The 21,150-nt window shown below is 42.6% G+C and overlaps 1 protein-coding gene across 4 annotated transcripts in view; it reads right to left on the minus strand.

Moving 5' to 3' along the window:
• Positions 1 to 21,150, minus strand: part of Ralgapa2 (Ral GTPase activating protein catalytic alpha subunit 2) — a 270,234-nt gene that overhangs the window by 26,351 nt on the left and 222,733 nt on the right. The gene's annotated exons all lie outside the window — the stretch shown is intronic.

Below are 21,150 nucleotides of genomic sequence, written 5' to 3' on the forward strand. Positions count from 1 at the left end.
TCTTCATCTGTAGCCCTAGGACCAGCTACTGTACTGTGGGCACGGCTGGCTTGTCAAACATCTGCCCTGGGCAATACCAAAATGCCAGAGGAGGGTGGGGTAGCATTTCATCTTGTTGGGACAGTGGTTTGGGGCAGCTGGAAGAGAAAAGCTCTTCCTTTACATCTTTGGCATTTGATCCGATGTTTGAGGGGGGTTAGGGGGAATGACCTAGGAAATTTAAGCGAGCTGCTCAAATACTTTGATAGGAATTTTGAAGAAGAGGGGGCACTGAGGATGAAACCCAGGGTCTCACACATGCCAGCCAAAGGCTCTACCACTCTAACCCACATCACAGCTTTCCTGGTAGAACATAGATGCTTTGCTTTTGAGCTTGATCACAAAAATCCCCAGAGGCTGCTGAAACGGTGTTGATTTTACAACAGACTCAATGGTACTGCTCCACACCCTCTGCTGATCTTGGTTGGAGGCTGTGCAGGGACTTCTTTTAAACAGGGCATGACCTGAGGAACGACTATTGTGAGTGGAGTGGATGTTTTGCTGGTGACTCCTGGAGGAGACACCACATATTTCCCAATCCTCAAGTGAAGCTCACTGGGCTGAAGACGATGGCGGTTGTGCTTTCCCGTGACACTTCTTGGTGCTGAAGAAGGGACATTCTCTCTCTTGATACTAGAGGGATTCTAGAAAGACAATATGAGGCAGAGTCCAGCACGAAGCTCAGATATAGTTGATGGAGTATTCTGGAGACAGACAGTGTACAGGATTCCTCCTCCCCTTACCTTCTTTCTCCTTCCCTTTCTTTTCCTCCTGTGCAGAGGATGGAACCCAAGGCCGCTATATATGAGGCAAGTACACTCTATTGAGTCACAGCCTTCTCTAAAGCAACTACATTTTCAGGGTGCACTGTAGCAGCCCACCCTAATGGAAAAGATTCTGCTTTCTGTGGGATGAGCCATGCTACATTCTGAGCAGCAGTGAGGCCCTGGTAGGTGCACCTCAGCTGTGGTTGTATCAGTCATGGGTATAGTGTGCACCAGTACGAGCTGGACTGAGCTGGTGCTTTTCTGTCCGAGTGTGTTTGGTAGGTTCCATCTCATTATCCCTAACCAGGCCATCCCTTCCGGGAGCTTCTATGCTCGGGGTCTTTTCATGGAGGACACTGAAGACCAAGTGGGATGTTTTGTTCCAGACTTCGAAGATGCAGCTAGCAGCTTGCCTTTCTTGCCTAGTTCTCAGCCACAGACTGCCTCTTGAGTTCAGAATGTTCCTTTATGTGTAAAACCCCCGCGGACAGAGGGCCAGATCCACACAGCCATTTATAAAATGGAGATACACAGGAAATCGGTCTCCTTTTTCAGCTCTCCCACTCAGAGAAGAAACAAATGCAAAATAAAGTGGTGAACTGTGTTTCAGTACTAGAACAGGCATGGTACAATGGGGTGTGGCTCTCTCTGCAGGGTGGGAACTCCTGTAGCAGGGCAGCACACTGGGCCCTTCCACAGGATAAATCATGCAACCCTATTCTCTCTCACTCTTTTCTTCCTTAGAGCCCTCAAGCCTGGCTTGTCATGTTCTGTCATCTTGCTGAACCCTAGGCCTGGTACTCTTGCCCTGCACTCCAGTGACCCCACAGGTTGTTAGGTACAAGAAAGCAATTTTCTGAGTGAACTCTAAGTAGACCTGGCTTATAGTGGGCTATAGAGGGAGCTAAGGAGGTTATTCAGTTGTTTTTTGTCCTTTGTACTTGGAAGATGGTGTCAGCAAATGTGGACCACACACTTGCTCAGCATCTCCCCTCATTTCAGCAGTGGCTTCTGGGCACCTAAACATTTGAAGTTTTTCTCTGTAATCCAGAGGGCAATACTGAAATGAGCTTGTCCCAGTGGGAACAAAGGTGAAAAAGACATTTTCTACTGATGCCATGCACCTCAAGAAGGATGCATTAGATAAAAAAAAAAAAAAAAAGACAGGTGTTTACATCTTGGGTTTCTATGCCATTATCTTCTGGGTTTCATCTATGTGGCACTTTGATGAAGACTGTCTATTTTACATTTTGTATGCCAAATTCTCTGTCCAAAGTCCTATCCATCCCAACAAAAATACACTCTGAAAGTATAACAGAAACAGCCTGGAAGCTGCTAAAGTCCCAGTTCTCACTGTTCCCTGGGACTTTCCACTTAAGCCTCGTAGAGTCATTCAATATCATCTTCGTGACTAAAAATGTGACTGCAATATTATTACTTTAAATTCTAATCAAATCATTCTCTTGCAGATTAAGACACTTACTCTTAGAAAAATAGCCAAATCGAATTAGGTGTGTCTTTTCTTGATAGATCAAAAGTGGCTCCATTAAATCAGCAGTTTTATATTAATGACAGGAGACATGGCCTAGATGAGCAAAATACCCTTTGGAGCCATTCTGCACTCATGTAAATGGGGATGGACATGTTTACCGCAGCTCACATGGAAAGCAGTGCTGGATCCCACATCCCCAGGCTGCGAAGCCAGACATGCACCTGCACTGGTGCCTCATCCCATGCACATCTCCTCTCTCCTTATTTTTCCATTCTTCAAATTATTGTGCCTGCATGCGCGTGCGTGCACGCGCGCGCACACACACACACACACATGTCCATCTAGTATTTACTGAATGCTTCCTGTATACCCCCTATTCCCCCAGCCACCCCCGACCCACCCCTGGATTAGTGAGGAAAGCATTTCCTTACTCCTTAGTCCTCCTCTCAGTTTTGACTCTTATAATCCCCAACTTTCACACCAAGGATTGAAGTACGCTGGAGCATTCTAAAGTATATTATAGTATGATTACCTTATAATTATGCTGAGTTCTGTAAGGGTGGTATTTCACAGAGAAGAAATAAAAGGTACAATATTTATAAAATAAAAATGTAGTGTTGGCACAGTGTTCTACTACCTTTGTAGTCATGAACCTATTGAACAGTTCTGAAAACTTCAAACTACAGAAAAGACAAGATTAGAGCCCCAACAGTCCTGAGCACACCCCATGAATAATGATGAGAGCCCAAACTCTTGGGCATAAGCCAATTCAGTAGACAGAGGCATGGATGCACGGATGGCCTTACGGCCATGGGGCAAGTAACTCCAAAGAACTCTCAAAGGCTGGCCTCTTCCTTTCCATTGTGCTGTTTCAGTTTTATCGTTTATTCTTTTATTTTATTTTATTTTTTTTAGTTTGGAAATTTGCAATGTGCAGAGTTAAGTTAATTCTCCAACCGTGATGTTTGATGCTGACAAGGGGTTGAGAATAGGCAGCTCTATCTCCACCCTCTCTAGAACCAAAGTAGCACAAAGTAAATTGGCAATTTTTATAGCTAATCTGGCATAAATGGTGACCTCCTAGCTGCATTATTATTTGCATGATTGTTAGGAGAAGCCAGCATTTACAGGAATAAACTATATTAATTCAATGCTTTCCTTCATGCAACAAGGTTTTGTAGATTTAATATACTCATTAAAGATAAAGTTAGCTTGCTTATTTCTGGTCACATTTTGAAGAAAACTAGGGGAGAATTCCACAGTTTTATTAACTGATTATTTTGGTAGACATCTTCAGTGAAAATGATTTAGAACCATCAGATATGGGTTACTAAGTTCCAACACCTTCAGCATCAGAAAACAGCACAGTTTTCCCTTGTGACATCCACTAGACCTCTGAGTCACACTGAATGCTGGGCGCTATTAGGAATGGATTGGCATGGTACAGCTGCTGTCTTCTGGAGTAACCAGGCTTCTCGCAAATGATTATTTTTAATCAGGCACCACTTGGTGTCATTAAAATATATCGAGGAAGGTACAATCATTTGTACAATGCGTCTGAACAAATGAACCAAAAATTCAGGTTGAGAATCCACGTGTCATTGCAAAGAGCATGGTAGACATCAAAGCTAGATTCCAGACACAGGATACACCTGCTTCTAAGTGTGGTATCGTGTCAACAGGGTACAGCCACCTTACCCACAGCCACCCCACTGAACCATCAGCACACAGTGGCTACAGTAGAAATCAGGACCTAGAAGAGGACTGAGAAGTTGCAATGGTCCTTGAACTTTGTGACACTCCAGGTTAATTGGCAAAACCGAACAGGAAAACAACTGGCAAGAGAAAAAAAGATGTGTTGGGGGCCCTAGAACAACACAGCAGAGGCCAGGAGGCCAGGCTTGGGCCCAAGTGCCCATCAATCCCTGGTTGTCTGGCTGGTTGGCCAGGCCTTGGGTCGGAATCAGCATCCCTAACAAGAGGAGGAAGATCTTCCCTCAGTGGGAAGAGTCACATCAATTTCTTGCTTCAGGCACCAGAACTTCCTCTTAATCGGTGAGAAAGACTGCAGGGCAAATGTTTTGTCACCTAAAAGCAGAACACAAGAGTGAGGGGCAAGACTCAGTTTTAGTTATAGAAGCCTGACTCCCCCCTTTGGCAGATTCTAAACTGTTGATGACTCACATTTTAGATTGTTTCTTACTGCCCGCACCCACCTCTGATGAAATTTAGAAATGGTACTTTGGGAATCCCCTTTGTATTTCTCCAGACTTCCCCACAGCCATGCAGACAACACAGATGGTTCTCATTGTTTTCCTTAAACATCCCATATGCAGGTCACACTGGGAATACTCAGTATGGAACACAGCTATGTGAACCCTGGTGGTGAAGAAGACCATGTGAATGACTCTTCACTCAAGGGTGATTAGATGTGAGCTCATGGAGAACATAAAGACATGTCACTCATGGGCTCTACCTCCTCTCAGCCTATAGCTGATATAGCTCACTTCACTGTGCTGACAAACAGGCCAGGTACTGAGAGAAGGGAACAGGCTATAGCACTTGGTGTGGAGGGGACACGTAGAGCAGGGTTCTGAGACTGAATGGACTCCACACAGGCAGGACAAGAGTGATGGAGGAGGCTAGAGCGAAGAACTGAAAGATATTCCAAGAAGCCATGCTCAAAGAAAGGAGGAACACAGGCTGCCTTGGGAATCTTAGGACTCGGGACCAGCACACATTCAGGAAGCTTGTAGGTTAGACTGCCAACAGAGGCGAAACAGGAAGATAGATGTGGCAGCTAGACACCATGCTGAAGAGCAAGGGGACAAAATATCATATAAGGGTGTGCACAGAAAGCCCTAGAAACAGCTTTAGTAGTCACCTCCAGGAGGCAGACAGGCTCTTAGCCAGGTGGGCTAATTTCAACAAATAGAGAAGAGGCCATGAAAACCCAATGGTGTGCCTCACTCCATAATTTAAATAATTTTACATATAGTTTACTATATAGTTATTCTTGAGCTAGAAGGGTGAAAAGTATTTTAAGCATGGTTTCAAAATTTCCCAAAGAGCAGATTTAAAAAAAAAAATGTTCTCATAAGCAACCAGCAAGCATGAATGGTGGTGGGTATGTAAACTACCTCGATTAACTTCATATTAACCTCATAATCACATGGGGTTATGATTGTCAGTTAAAAGGAAAATTAAAAATAGGAGGGATCAAAAATCTGAGGCCAGTTTGGCTATAAGACAAGATTCAAAAGAAAATGAGTAAATAAAACAAGCATTATTTTGAGTCTGAGCTTCTTGAAGTAAAGGCACGTTACTGTGTCAGGAAGAGCAGAGCAAGATCAGGAGCAGTAGAGGGAGTATAGAGAGAACACACGAACCTATGGATAAAATAGAACTTTCCAGAGCATACTTGTGTTTTGGGGGCTTCCTCTCTTTGAAATTCAAGTGAAGGCTGTATAGTTAATGAGCTAATTCTGCTAACTTTTCTTGCACAGACTTAATAGGAATGATAAATGGATTTCCCACCTTTTGATTTCTGATTATTAATACAAGGTTATTGAAATCACCCACCCCCCACATGTGCTGGTGAGTATTGAATCTAGGGTCTGTATAAGGTAGGAAAATATACATCTTTATTGCTATTATTTTTTTAAGGTGGCAAGAGAACCCCTAGGGGCTGTGAAAAGAAACACCTTTGAGCAGGAGGGATGATAGCCTCTCCCAGTCAGGACCCAGCAAAACAAGCTACTTTCTGTGATGATGGAACCACTACAGAACATAATACCTGGGCCAATTTTCTGCAGAGATGGGCCTCTGAATGTGATTGTCTCATTGTACTAGTTGATAAGTGACTACCAGGGCTCTCCTTTGGTGATTATAATTAGCTGCCTGGTGCCACAAGCTAGGTGATCACCATGGATTAAGGAACTGGTGAAAAGGTCAAAAGTTAGCAATCACCACAACCTTGGGCTCTGTGACAATGCTAATCGTTCTGCAGTTGAGCATGGAACATTTGTACACAAAAATTGATTTTTAACAGTGCTTTCCTATACAAATAGCACCCATAAGCTGACTTCATGAAGCTGAAATATTTTTAGGCGAACATAATTGTAAATGTTCTCAAGTCAATATATGCAGTGTATTGAAACCAAGCTCTTGTTTATTTATTTCAATTAATGTACGTTCTACCAAGTCTAGTCCGCAATGTGCACATGGAGAATGGGAAGTGAAATTGCCTGTTAAATGTTTAGGTGTTAAATCAATTTCATTAAAGTCCAAAGATAACAAGTCTTAAGGTACATTTTATATCATTAAAAATACAAAAAAAATGTGATTTCATAAATGCTACAAAACATTATAAATAATGGAGAGATTTGGTGCAAAACAACAAAATGCAATATATATATATACACACACACACACATATATAGCTAATAAAATTACCTGAGGAGTGTAATGCTTGTTTATTTTTTTGTGTATATTTTTGCAATCTATTTTATATATATTGACAAGAGACTGTGAAATATTTAGCCATGCAGAATATGTGACCAGACCAGAGCATGTGTTGGAAGATTTTGGTGAACATTAACTCTACCCTGAAGTGATGGACTACAAGTTGTAATGTGTGTTATCTACACTTCAATCAATATTAGCAAGTCTCTAACTGTTAGCAACATAGTTCGTTTCCCTTGTACATTCTGTAAACATGATACGAAAATGCTGTACCTGGGCGGTCCTTTTTAAACTAAACATTATTTGCAAAACAGAGGGTATTATTTGTTTTTAAAGCTTTTGCAAATAAAGGCTTCAAAAATGTTTTCCTAAAAAAAAAAAAAAATGTCTAGGTGTTGTTTGGGAATGAAGGCAACGGCCACAGGACCTTAGATCTGAGGCTCTCTCTGTTCACCATCTAACAGGTAAGTGATAAAACATCTTGAAAATGCAGTGAGGGCCCATGCAATCTGGGACAAATAGAAAGGACAAATCCCAGTGTGTGTATGTGTATGTGTGTGTGTGCATGCGTGTGTGTGTGTGTGTGTGTGTGTATGTGTGCATGCGCGCGTATGTGTGTACACATGTGTGTGTGTGTGTGTGTGTGTGTGTGTATGTGTGCATGCGTGTGTGTGTGTGTGTGTGTGTGTGTCCCTCCTTCCTGGTATGTGGGCCTCTGCACCTTGCAGAAGGCACTGACTGATGGTTCCTCTTCCTTCCTTGTCCTCTGCTCTGACTCGCAGGTTTGTGGGAATCCCTCAGAAGGCTGGTCACAGGATGGCTGGGTTCCCGCAGCCCAGGGGTCTCTTGGATGGCTGATGATCAGACTCTGAGGGGCCTATTAACTTGGGTGGTAAAATGTACAGATTTACTTTCTGTATACCCTCTGAAATGATATATTTCCTTCCATTATAAATATAGACATCAAACCACAATGGCAATATTTATGGAAATCACAGACCCTTTCACAGTACATGATGTTGTTGCCCATGATTCAAAACACTAATTCTTACTAAAGCCTCACAATTATAGGAGCAGTGCACAACTTCACTGTTGTTATATATAGCTAGCCATGTGCAAGCATGTTTGTTATAAAAAAAATTCCACAAACATAAATAGAAGTTGCTGAGTCCATTTTGTTGTTTGTGTAGATATGGTTTCAGGGAGAACACTCTGTATTGGACAATCAATACAGGAGCTCATCCTAGCTCAGACTAATTGTCCCTTTCCCAGCAGTCATCATGTCATTACTTGTCTACAGTTGTGTGTGTGTGTGTGTGTGTGTATACACATACATATATATGTATATATACACACACATTCATATACATATATACATACATATATATAAAATAATCAAAGAAAAAGGCTATGAATTTGAGAGTGGGGACCATGGAGGAGCTGGGGAAGGGTACCTGAAAGGGGCTGGAGGGAGGAGAGGGAAGGAAGAAAGTAATATAATTCTATCTTAAATATGTATTCTTAAAATAAAAGCAATCCACTGTAACCGACTTCCTTTGTAACACTGTATGCTTTATTTTCCACGCCTACAAACATTTTGAGAAGGGCAGAAGGACCTCAGCACAAAGGAGGCTGAGTACTCCATTTCTTTTAGGTGTTCTCTAGGATGGTTAAGAATGGGACCTCACAAAATTGCAAAGTTTCTGTAAGGCAAACGACACTGTCAATAAGACAAAACAGCAACCAACAGATTGGGAAAAGATCTTTACCAATTCTAAATCCAATAGGGGGCTAATATCCAATATATACAAAGAACTCAAGAAGTTGGACTCCAGAAAACCAAATAACCTTATTAAAAAGGGGGGCTAAACAAAGAATTTTCAACCGTGGACTACTGGATGGCTGGGAAGCACATAAAAAAATGTTCAACACCCTTAATCATCAGGGAAATGCAAATCAAAACAACCTGGAGATTCCACCTCACACCAGTCAGAATGGCTAAGATCAAAAACTCAGGTGACAGCAGATGCTGGCAAGGATGTGGAGAAAGAGAAACACTCTTCCACTGCTGGTGGGACTGCAAGCTCGTACAACCACTCTGGAAATCAGTTTGGCAGGTCCTCAGAAAGTTGGACATAGTACTGCCTGAGGGGGACCCAATAGCTATACCACTTCTGGGCATATACCCAGAAGATGCTTCAACTTGTAATAAGTACACATGTTCTACTATGTTCATAGCAGCCTTATTTATAATAGCCAGAACCTGGAAAGAACCCAGATGCCCCTCAACAGAGGAATGGATACAGAAAATGTGGTACATTTACACAATGGAGTACTACGCAGCTATTAAAAACAATGANTTTATGAAATTCTTAGACAAATGGATGGATCTGGAGGATATCATCCTAAGTGAGGTAACCCAATCACAAAAGAACACACATGATATGCACTCACTGTTAAGTGGATATTAGCCCAGAAGCTCAGAATCCCTTTTAGAAGGGGGAACAAAATACCCACCCATGGAAGGAGTTACAGAGACAAAATTCTGAACAGAGACTGAAGGAATGACCATCCAGAGACTGCCCCATTTGGGGATCCATCCCATAAACAACCACCAAACCCAGAGGCTATGGCAGATGCCAACAAGAGCTTGCTGATAGGAGCTTGATATAGCTGTCTTCTGTGAGGCTCTGCCAGTGCCTGACAAATACAGAGGTGGATGCTCGCAGCCTACCATTGGACTGAGCACAGGGAACCCAATGAAGGAGCTAGAAAAAGTACCCAAGGAGCTGAAGGGGTTTGCAGCCCCATAGGAGGAACAACAGTATGAACTAACCAGTACCTCCAGAGCTCCTTGGGACTAAACCACCAATCAAAGAAAACACATGATGGGACTTGTGGCTCTAGCTTCATATGTAACAGAGGATGGCCTAGTCGGTCATCAATGGAAGGAGAGGCCCTAGGTCCTGTGAAGGTTCTATTCCCCAGTATAGGGGAATGCCAGGGCCAGGAATGGATGTGGGTGGGTTGGGGAGCAGGGAGAGTGGGGAGGGGATATTCGGAGGGGAAACTAGAAAAGGGGATAACATTTGAAATGTAAATAAAGAAAATATCTAATAAAAAATAAAAATATTCAGGTTAAAAAAAAAAAAGAATGACAGGGCCCCACCAGTGGCCCTAAAACTGCAGATTCATGGGGGTGTGGCCACTGGTCATGGTGCAACACACAGCCTAATTGTGGAATTCTGCCTCTTTTCCCTATGACACATCATCTACTCCAGCCATATCTAACAGCTGAAGGGGCAGCCCTGGAGAGGCTGGGCACAGCCCCATCTCCACTGTGAGGAGGGGGATTTTGAGCCAGTTTACAGTTCCATGAAGGTCAAGGCAGACTTGCCTGTGAGATGTGAAGCTCTAATAAAAGAGAGAGGAAAAAAAGTAATTTCAGGATAGGAAAATAAAAGTCTATTAAAATTTCAACAATGCCGGGCAGTGGTGGCCCATGGCTTTAATCCTAGCACTCAGGAGGCAGAGGCAGGCAGATTTCTGAGTTCGAGGCCAGCCTGGTCTACAGAGTGAATTCCAGGACAGTCAGGGCTACACAGAGAAGCCCTGTCTTGAAAAACCAAAACAAATTTATTTTTTCTTTTTACTTTGTCATTACAGAATATTCAATGTCAAAGGGGACTGGGGACAGAAATCCTTCAAGGAAAACCTTGCAGAAACTGTGTTCCTTTTCTTTTTCAGATCTGTCCCTTCTACTCAGCCATTAGTAGGCGAGTGGGAAGGAAATCACATTGGTGAAGCATGTATCATCGCTTTTGCAAGCCCCTTTTACAGACATGGAAACTGAGGCCAGGGAACTGGCTCTTTTGCCTCAAGTTACTCTCTCAACTTATCACCAAGTGGCCTCTGATAATAGGCTGAGAAACAGCCCAGAGTCTCCTTAGGTTCTATCTAATAAAATAAACAACCCTGGATCTCTTTCCAGCTAGGTACCATGTGAGAGGCTGGAGAGCCAGCTGGAACCGCTTTCCTCATTTCTATTCTCAGCGACAGATTCTGACCCCGGCCTGGACTGGGGAGGCTGGTGGGATGAACCAATGGAAAAGCGACAGGGAGTAGTAGTCAGTCATCTGAACCAAGAGCTACACACAGGGCTTCAAAGCAACACAAAACAGGTAATTTAATTTCATAAAGGGATCTTTCTACCGTTTGTTTTTTCCCCTCTCAGCCTATTGAAATGTACACATCATGAGGACAAAGTCCAGGGTACTCTTCAGCTGCAATTTTACTTCTGCACATATTTAATGTGTTGCTGGGGATGAAGCATTTCATGGTTCCTGTGCTTAGAAAATGAAATAAATCAATGTGTTATGAGAGAGCCTTTTCTTCCCTTGCTGTTTGGGGGAAGTGCACTTTACTCTTCAACTAACAGGAGCTTAACGAATCATTTCACATCCTAAACCCCTTGGAAAAGTCAGAATGCTTATTTCTTAATTAATTAAAAAACCGCTGAATAATACTAATTTTCTTTTATGTATCCACATGGATAGTGGTGCTTTAAAAAATTACTAAAAATAAACAATGCCACAGAGCAAGAGAAATCTTTTTGTTTGTTAAATATAGATACTCGTGGGTCTTTATAAAGCAAGACAGAGAGAGAGAGAGAGAGAGAGAGAGAGAGAGAGAGAGAGAGAGAGATGACCTGGCCCAGGGTTTTATTAAGTATAATCAAAGAACCAGGGAATTTGGGTTGCCATGGAAGTCAGGCCTAAATAAAGTTTATCACACTGTGCCGACTTAGCATTGTGCTTTGAAATAATATAGCCAATGTGCCACAAAACACACAGGTCACTCAGCAGTTAGGTTCCTTTGCTTGCATTTCTTTTAAATTTTTATGCTTAAACTTCCCAGCCTGTACTAAAAAGGGCCCGGCTTTGTGGCATAACAGAAACAGGTACTCAAGGCTTGCCTCTGCTTCATGCTTGGGCCAGTCTCATTTTTCTATCCTAATTGCAGCAGACAGCATTTCGGCTTTGTCAGCCCTACCTGCTCTGAATAGGAGCACTTTTGCCTCCCCCCTTGTCAAAGACCAGGGAAGAAAGCGCGCTCTCTGGTTGGCAGCAGTCTTGGATCCTCGCCCCCGGCCATACTGTGCAATCACGCTGTTTATCCCACTGTAACAATCAGACAGCGAGAGCTGAGCACCTGGTCCTCCCGGCCCCGGCCTTCCTTGGCAGCTGACGGGCAACCTCGCTGCCAGGTGGTCGCGCTTCAATTACATTAGCTAGCCATTCTAGGGTTAACGAGGACCCACTCTCCTCAGAATGCCCCGAGAAAATCAGTTATTCATAAAAGACAGTATGCCTTTTGTTGATAGCCGAACAATGTTGCTGAATATCCATTAAATTAAATTCTCCTTATTGGGCTGAATAATGCAGTAGCGATAGCCCCGGCTAGAAGTTTGCATGTTTATTTACCGAATTTCTGAATAATTTATACACGGATCCTGGCTCTATTTTTCATTTGATGGCCAAATGCTTCTTTGGAATAGGTCTGTGTGGCTTTGCCTTCGTTTTAATACAGGCTGACACTCACTCGCAAATGGAAAACAAATGAAGGCATGCTGTAATGGAGTGCTGGGGAAAGGAAATTGTACTTTGACTCAGAATTCACCTCCCAATTTTCTATTGCAGGAGGACTTTGAAATTTGCATAGATGCTTTTGTGGGCTGTTTCATCTGAGAAGCCTTTTCCACACACAAAAAGAAGACAGTGTGCTGGCCGGTCGTTAATCTCCAAGTCAGGGCTATTACCAGTGCTTAGGTACACAGTGGCCCTGTGGAGACCTGGTGGTAACTGAATTTGATGGACAGCTAGAATCTGTCTCCCTGCCTCCATCCTTCTGGAGATCTGTGATCATTGGCAGCAGAGACTACAGGGACAGGAAAGTCATGAACTGAAAGGTTTCCCTCCTTTCTGCTCTCCCCACACATCAGAGAGTGGGTACAGGAGGGATACTCCCTCCTCTTGGGATGTGGTACGTGCCCATGTTTAGAGGAATGGGCCTTGAGCCTCAGATTCACGGTTGTCCAGCTAGACTGCTCTGGGAAAGCTGTAAGATGATCTGCAGAGAGACAAGTACGGGGTAGAACAAAGCCACTTAAATACCACTGTCCTAGGGACTGAGTCTTAGTTGACTGGGAAGTCATTTTTAAAGTTAATTCATTTTTTTCCCACAGTGCTATATACAGGAACTCACATATGTTGGGCAAGCACACAACACTGATAAACCCCAAGACCAGGAGATAAGTTTAGAATAGGATGCAGAAAAAAAAACAAACAAACCCTAAGAGTTTTCTTCTCCCCTAAAGTTAAATCACCCGAAGGACATATTAGCTATCACAAAGAAGAGAAGACAATGAGGAAATTCTATTGGATTTCCCTTTCACTTAAGGGAGAAAAGATCTTGTTTTTTTTTTTTTTGGGGGGGGGTGATGAAAAAGACTGAATAAATCAAGCAAGAAAGGCAAACCTCAGTTGATATGCAAATGCAAAGGAGTCTGGAAGAGGGGTTTTCAGGCTTAGCAGTGGCACAGTATAGCAGCTGGGAGGCGGGAGCAGGGCTAGGAGTGTGAACCTGCAGGATGCACCCACCACTCCTAGTTGGTGTCTTGGAGGCCTTGGGCAAGTCACGCTTTTTCTTTGTCTTCTCTTTTTGCAAGAAGGGGGCATTTTGCTGCCATTTAGCACCTTGCATGGTCTGAGAGCTCAGATTTTTAAGCTAGCCTGCAGACCATTCCTGAGCATGCTCTCAGATTTCAGGAACTTCTTTACACTGATCTCCCTCACCCTAATCTTGTACAAGATGTGAGTGTATGCCCTACTTTGTGGTCTTGAACATAATCACGTCATTGAGTTTCTCTGACTTAAGACATCAAAAGCAAACTAGAACCCAGTGCCACAGCAGAGCCAACACCCTGGAATGACTGTTCCTGGTGGGTGAAGTACCAAGAGCGCAACCTACAATTGGACACTCAGAAAGGCATGCTTCCTGATCATCTCCGATAAGCGTTTGGGCTTTTTCTTGCCATTTATCTTCCCAGGCAGGCTGGTGTCTGCTCACAATGCACGTTTCCAGTAACATTGTCTCTGAATGATAAGATCCACCTTGAACAAGGCTCCCACACAAAGACTGTCGAATGTGCCTGTGACAAAGCGGACACTCTTCTATGGCTCAAAAACAATGGCTGACACTTCTGTATGAATAGACAGAAGGCACATCAAAGGCAGCCTTTCACAGGGAAAAATTGTATGATGCCCACTTTAATCTCTCTGAAAACCTATGCACAAACTGAACCCAATTTTATTTTTCAGATAAATGTTAAGGCTTGATACAAGGACACCTTTTTCTTTGCAGTTAAAAGAGGAGGAGACAAAGATATGCTAGCATAGCCTTTGAACTTTTGAAAGCTATATCAATGGACCAAGGTACTTAACCACTGATACAAGGGCAGAGATTTTACAATAGCTGCATTTAAAGCATTCTGACTAAAACCAGTCATTATTATAGATTAAAGAAAGGCATTAATATCCACATTTTTCTTAAAGCTACATTCTTTTTTAATACTATTAACCCTTTGATCAATTAACAAGGTCTAAACAGAGAAGGCTTATAAAATCACAGAGGCCCAGGGCTGTGACTTGGAAGGACCACACTCATTCCTTAAATAAGGATGCAGAACAAATGCCTTGTGGGTAGGACAGGAAAATGCCCTCAGGACTGAAGTAACTACAAGCACTGGTTTGGGAGATAGGGCTGTGGAATGGTGTCTGTGAGGGCTCCTGAGCTCTCCTCTCTTCTTGCATCCCAGATCCCTTTCAAGCCTTAGGTATCCTATTGTGCTGCTGCTGCTGCTGCTGCTGCTGCTGCTGCTGCTGGTGGTAGTGGTGGTTTCTCCTTGCTTCAGCTAGTTCAACCCCACCCAGGGGACTCAGCTTCTTCCTTCTAGCTGGGCTGCTAGTCTGATTTTAACCTTGTGACTTTTCTTACAAACTCGTCTTGATGGTTGTGCAGCTCAAGTTCCAAGTCTAGCATTATCTATTCTCTGGGCACACCTCAGGAAGTCAGACTCCTCTGTAGGATATGGTTTCCTCAAGTCTAGATGGTGACATGTGATACTTATATGAAGCACTTAGTACAGGGCACAACACAAACTGAGCCCTAGGGAGGGAGGGCTATCTAACATAACCATTCCCAGTTCTGAAAGAGACCATGGTTCCTTGCCCCCATTTCCCATAAAAAATTCTTCTTTCTAGACCTAGGTACTTCCAATCCCTGCTTAGGGTCAGGGTCGGTCAATGTGGTGACTTCCCCAAGGTGCCATTGTGCAGTTGGGCTTGGTAAAACAATGCCCACTATCTGCACAGAGCTCAGATTTGGAAGGCACTCTCCAGAGATAAGCAGCAGGACATGTTAGAGTTCGGAAAAGGTAAATGCAACTTCAAGACTGGGGCTTATTTAAATACAAAAATGTCAGTGCTCAGAATCACATATAGCATGTAACCTGCAGATATACGACCTATCTATACTATGCCTATCACCTGGTTCCCTCATTTGAGAAGCTCCATCTTGAGTGCTGACTAACCCAGGTATGTAATAAGGATGTACTTGAAGACAGAGAAGCCTGTAACAATTAAAGGCTATAATTAGGGCAGCATATGGGTGGATGATCTGACCAATGTACTGTCTAGTTGTTGGTGCTGAGCATGAAGGTTACAGGTCAATGTCTGCTCAGCTCCTGGAATCTTAAGTTTGGGAGATTGCCCTGGTTTTGCTTGGCGTATAGGCTTTATTAGCCAATCATACATGGAAAGGATGCTGCTTCATATTCTTGTTTCAAAATAAAGAGGCAACTAGCTAGATTGTTGTGGAGGCTTGTCAGTGTCGGTAATAAAAATCTGACCTGATGGCCACAAGGCAGGGTCCCACTCCACTTAGCAGAAGAACAGTAAGATAGACTTAACCCTTAAACAGGATTTTATGTATGTTTTTTAATGATAAGCAGATCTATGAAGCAGCATACGAAGAATACCGTCTTAGTTTGTTTCCTGGTGCTGTGATAAACACTGACCAAAAGCAACTGCAGAAGAAAGGGTTTATCTCAGCTTACACTTCCTGGTCATATTCCATCAGAGCAGGAATTAAAGGCAAGAACTGAAGCAGAGATCATTGAGGAATACTGCCTATTGGTATACTCTTTCTCTCTCATACTCAGCCAGCTTTCTCATACAGCCCAGGCCCACCTGCCCAGGGGATGACACCGCCCACAGGCGGCTGAACCCTCCTCCATCAATTAGCCATGGGCCAGTCTGATGGAGGCAAATCCTTAACTCCCTGCCTTCCTTTACATTCTGCATAAAAAGCCAACAGTACCACAAACTGTTAAGCAGATGTCAGTGTTTCTAGTTATAGGAAGGTACTGTTAAAAAGTGACAGTGGTGAAGCAAAAAATGAAGATTTTTCTCACCCTCCATTTCCCTATTATGAAGGTTTAACTTAAAAATAAGTAAAAACATTTTGAAAACTCAAAAAATAAATCTAGACAAATTATAATTCAGTTGAATATTATGACAATCATATTTTTTTTGAAAAGCACATCTTATAGAAAAGAGAGGTAATTTTCTTTCTTTTTATAAGAGGTAAATTTTCAAAGAAGGTTCTGAAACTAAGGCAGAGAAGGGGACTAAGAGGAGGAAGAAAGAGTAAGATAAGGAGGAAGAGGAGGAAGAAAGGAGTAAGGAAAAGGTAGCGAGGCAGAGGAAGAGGAATGGGGGAAGCAGAGGGAAGGAAAGGAGGAAAGGAAGGGAAACATACAGAAATGAAAGGGAAATGAATGCTAACTACTCTGACCAATCAGTATACATTATAGATATATATTGAACTCCCCCCCCTCTCTCTCTCTCTCTCACACACACACACACACACACACACACACACACACACACGGCTGAAATAAAAACAGAAGAGGTTGGGAAGAAGCAGCAGACCCTAATGCCATGGGAGAAGACTGTGTCCTGTGTTCCAGGAGCACTGTGGAAAGCCCATGAACTGACCCCCCCATGAAGAGATGACTTGGCATTTATTGGCTCCACCCCAGGGAGAACCAACTAACCTGAGCTGCTGCAGGGATGATGCTCAGACTAATGTGAATAATCCCTGTGGATTCTATTTTGATAATAAAGTGAATTATTGGGCTGAACTATCCCATGCCACTTCCACATGGGCCAGGATCCATGATGGAGCGGGGACACCCAATACCTTATCAGGAGCAAAGAGCTTCACTCAAATTTACATTTACATTTTACATTTTAATATTTTAATAAAAGTTGCATTTAAAGCATTGATAATTTTCTCCAGTTATAATTTTTTATTACAATAAAATCAATATGGTTTATGTCTTTTTTTGTGTGAACTGGTAAATAAGGCAGGCTACCCACTGCCCAGCCCCAGAGGTGGGAGCTGTCTGGGCCAATGGCAGACTTAAGAATTCACTAACCTCCCAGGCAAAGATGAATTTCACTGGCTAATTATTTCAAAGTCCTCCTCTCAGAAGCAGGATTCTCAATACATTGTATTATTGACAAAAATGACATTCTGGGGCACAACACCCAGAATAACCAGAAACACAGGGTAAGGGCTAACAGCTTTAAAGAAGAGCCCTGTTCAACAGGCAGTGACCTTGCTACCAAGGGGCTCCCAAGAAGCCCCACAAAGGTACCCTGAGCTCTGGAGGATCCTCTACTTACAGTTCCCCAGGCAAACTGCCCTCTGGAGAGGACAGGGAGTGGGTGTTCATAGTTATTGCCCATCTGTATAATTGGAAACAGCCACAGAGAATCAGAAAAATGACCTTCATCTATCAATTTTATATATTTCAGTATGAAAGGAAGTACCAAAGTCCATCCTGTAACTGTCCTCCAATTCTCTGTCATCATGAAATGATCTGTGAGCATCTTTGAGGGGATATGTGGGACAGTCTTTTACTTATACAGGGGGCCACATAATAGAGCCTGGGGATTCCTGCTCCGTATCAATGACCTAAGAGTGTGTTTCAGCCTTGGCTGTAGTCTGTTCTACAAATTCCAGAGAAGGATGCAAGAAGACAGTGTCTGCTTTCTGCCCCAGTCTTTAGTTACAACTAGTCTTACAATTCTTATCTGCTTTCCTCCCATTTGTTTTTGTTTTGAGACAGGGTCTCTTGTATCTCAGGCTAGGCTTGAATTAACCATGAAAGTGAAAATAACCTTGAACTTCTGGTCCTCCTACTTCCACCTTTCACCTGCTGAAATGGTGGAGGTGTGCCATCATGCCTGTAGGGTTGATGCATCAATAGGGATTGAACCCAGGGTTTCTTGCATTGTAGGCAAGCATACTACCAGCCAAGCCTCTGCTTTTATGTTTACAGTAACATTGGTAACTGTGACTTTAGCTCTGCTACTAAATGAGTTAATGATGACAGCTGTTCCACTCCATGCTGATGGGGCTAAGTAAAAGTCTCTTTGAAAAATGAGTATTCAGAGCTGGGTGTGATGGTGCACACCTTTAATCCTAGCATTTGGGAGGCAGAGGCAGGTGGATCTGAATTTGAGGCCAGCCTGATCTACAGAGTGATTTCCAGGACAGCCACAGATCCACAGAGAAACACCGTGTTGAAAAACCAACAAACAAACAATTGAAAAATGAGTGTTCAGGAACTTTTTCTTTCATTATAGGAATACATGCTAATGTGATGAAGAGACCTGAATACAACATCAGCATGACTCTAACATGTTTCATGGTAGAAAGAAATTCCAGGATATAAGAGCACTTGATAGGGGACATTGGAGCTTAATCAGATAGATTGTTTTTAAGGAAAGGCTTGTGAATCCTATACTTTTGTCTTTTGTGGAGGAAAAAAAATAAAAAATTAATTATCCAATCTTGGTGTATAAAAGATGTCTAATGAAATGAACAAGGTTAGTTGCGGCCCATTTGTACATATATTAAAGTTTCTATCAATGAACCTCTGGACCCAGGATGGGTTTTACAATACACTAAAGATTAAGCAAATACTGAAATTTAAAGAGTATTTTGCATGAGTCTTACATTTTTCTATACTGGAAAGTCAGCGGGCACTGCATTATTTGAATAGGATCTTAGCTACACAGTTTCTCTACAGCAGAGATATTGAAAACTACTAACATTTTTTTTGGGGGGGGAGTTCGAGAAAGGGTTTCTCCGTATAGCCCTAGCTGTCCTGGAACTCACTTTGTAGACCAGGCTGGCCTCGAACTCAGAAATCCACCTGCCTCTGCCTCCCAAGTGCTGGGATTAGAGGCGTGTGCCACCACTCCAAGCACCAGTAACATTTCTAAAATTCCACTGTTTCTGTAACTTTAATTTCAGAAAAAGAAATCCCAAAATAATAAGTCGACATTTTCTTAATTGAAACAAAATGCAGCTTCACAAAAAGGGAATCTCTACTTTTTGCAAGGACAAAGATTATGAACCTGCTCAATACTTCACTTATTTACAGTGATATGACCCTGGGTTTATGAATATACAGTGACATGAAAACTAAGTCAGCCTTCAAGAGAAGACTGAACACAAGTTCTGAGTCCACAATTAGCACCTATGACGGAGGGCTTCCAAGAGTTTCCCCATGAAAACCTGGAATGTGCGTCTCATTCAATACCCTTCGAGGACAGCTTTTTTTCAGGCACAGAGCACATTACCAGGTTCATTAATTAAACAGTGCGGGTGGAGCAGATGGATGCTACCTACGCTCCAACGACACTAAATTGGGACAGAGGTTTGCAGTCCTTAATGAGACTCCATAAAATGAATGATTACATAGTGATTCCAAGTAAACAAACCAGGGAAAAGCTGGATGGCAGGCAACAAGTCCTGCAACATGGCAACAAGGAAACTGATGGTGGCAGCATCTAATATGCATACCTTTGAGGTCATTCAATCCCATACCAAGCTGGCCCAGAAAAGCAGAGGAGTCTACAGATGACATTGGACAAGAACATAAGAATGCCTGGCTGTGGAAATGAATGGATGTAGTATGTAACTAAAGACACCCTCAAGCTGCCCTTTATCTTCAGAGAAGAACATGCAAAATATATTTGCAAGGGAAGTTCTCCAGAAGATGAGAGCATCAAGGTTATTTTTAGTCATACTTTTTCTTTATCACTAATCTTTACCTTTTTTGCAATGCCCCTCCTCTTTTTTGTCGTAGACTATGCTGTGCATGAACTTGTGTAGTAACTCTGAATGTATCTTGCAGACTCATGGAAGAGGAACAGAAAGTTACTGGGATACTAAAAGTTCCCCCCAAGACATTGGCTGTTTTCTGGAACACACTACATATAATCTTTAGAATGACCTTAGCTCTGCAGTTCGAACCCACCCCAAGGTGTTTTCTGCCCACGCAGCACGGCGCCGGTCTGCGTGGCGCAGAAACACTACACTTACACATAGTAAAAAAAAGGGAATCTTAAGTGCTTAGTTAAATTCTTGTCTCACCAAATACACCAGCTCATTTCCAATGACAAAGGGCAAGGATATTAGGATGCCTTTGGAAAACAAGTGCCAGGATCTAAGATGGGAGGCACACTCAGGGACGTGCAGTGGTTTTGAGTCATTTTTCTGAACTGGAGTGACAATTCCCACGAAGCTGAGCACACTTTTCAACCTGGATCTACAGAGCAAAGTAAAACCACTTTCAAAATGGAACGCAAGTGAAATATAATTATTGACAATACCAGTCTCTATTTTCTTTCCCACAAGATTAACTTTTCTTAATAGTTTGTACATTATAATTTTTGTATAATTCTGTATTATCCTTTAAGGAGTCAGTCCATCTGCCAAATTCAAACAGCAAACGATCCCTGTGCCAAACTGTGACTGAGAAACACATAGTCAGAGCAGTGTTGGGTAAGATTATTCACTCTAAAGTGCTTAAGTAAAATGTCCAATAAGGGATCATTTATAAAAACAGCCAATATTTTGATCACTAAAAAGGAAGGTTAACTACAAATGTGAACAATCTCTCTTTAGTACACAAAAACCTTATATTAAATTTATGTATACATTTGCATAAATGGCCCCAAAACACAGAATTCTGAACATTCTTTTACAATTTTATAAAACTATGGTATGAGCAGCCTGGAGTGACCACAAATAGGTCACTGTGCTAGCAGGCAGACAGTGGAGGCCATGGAATGAAGGAAGAGTGAGCATGCGGGTAGCGGCGCTCTGGCCCTTCCACATCACGCTTCTGATACTCTTCTCCTTCAGTTTTTCCCTTTGGGTGCTACTGGGGATTGGAGCCTTGCA

This window comes from Mus pahari, chromosome 3 (genome assembly GCF_900095145.1).
Source record: "Mus pahari chromosome 3, PAHARI_EIJ_v1.1, whole genome shotgun sequence".
NCBI lineage: Eukaryota > Metazoa > Chordata > Mammalia > Rodentia > Muridae > Mus > Mus pahari.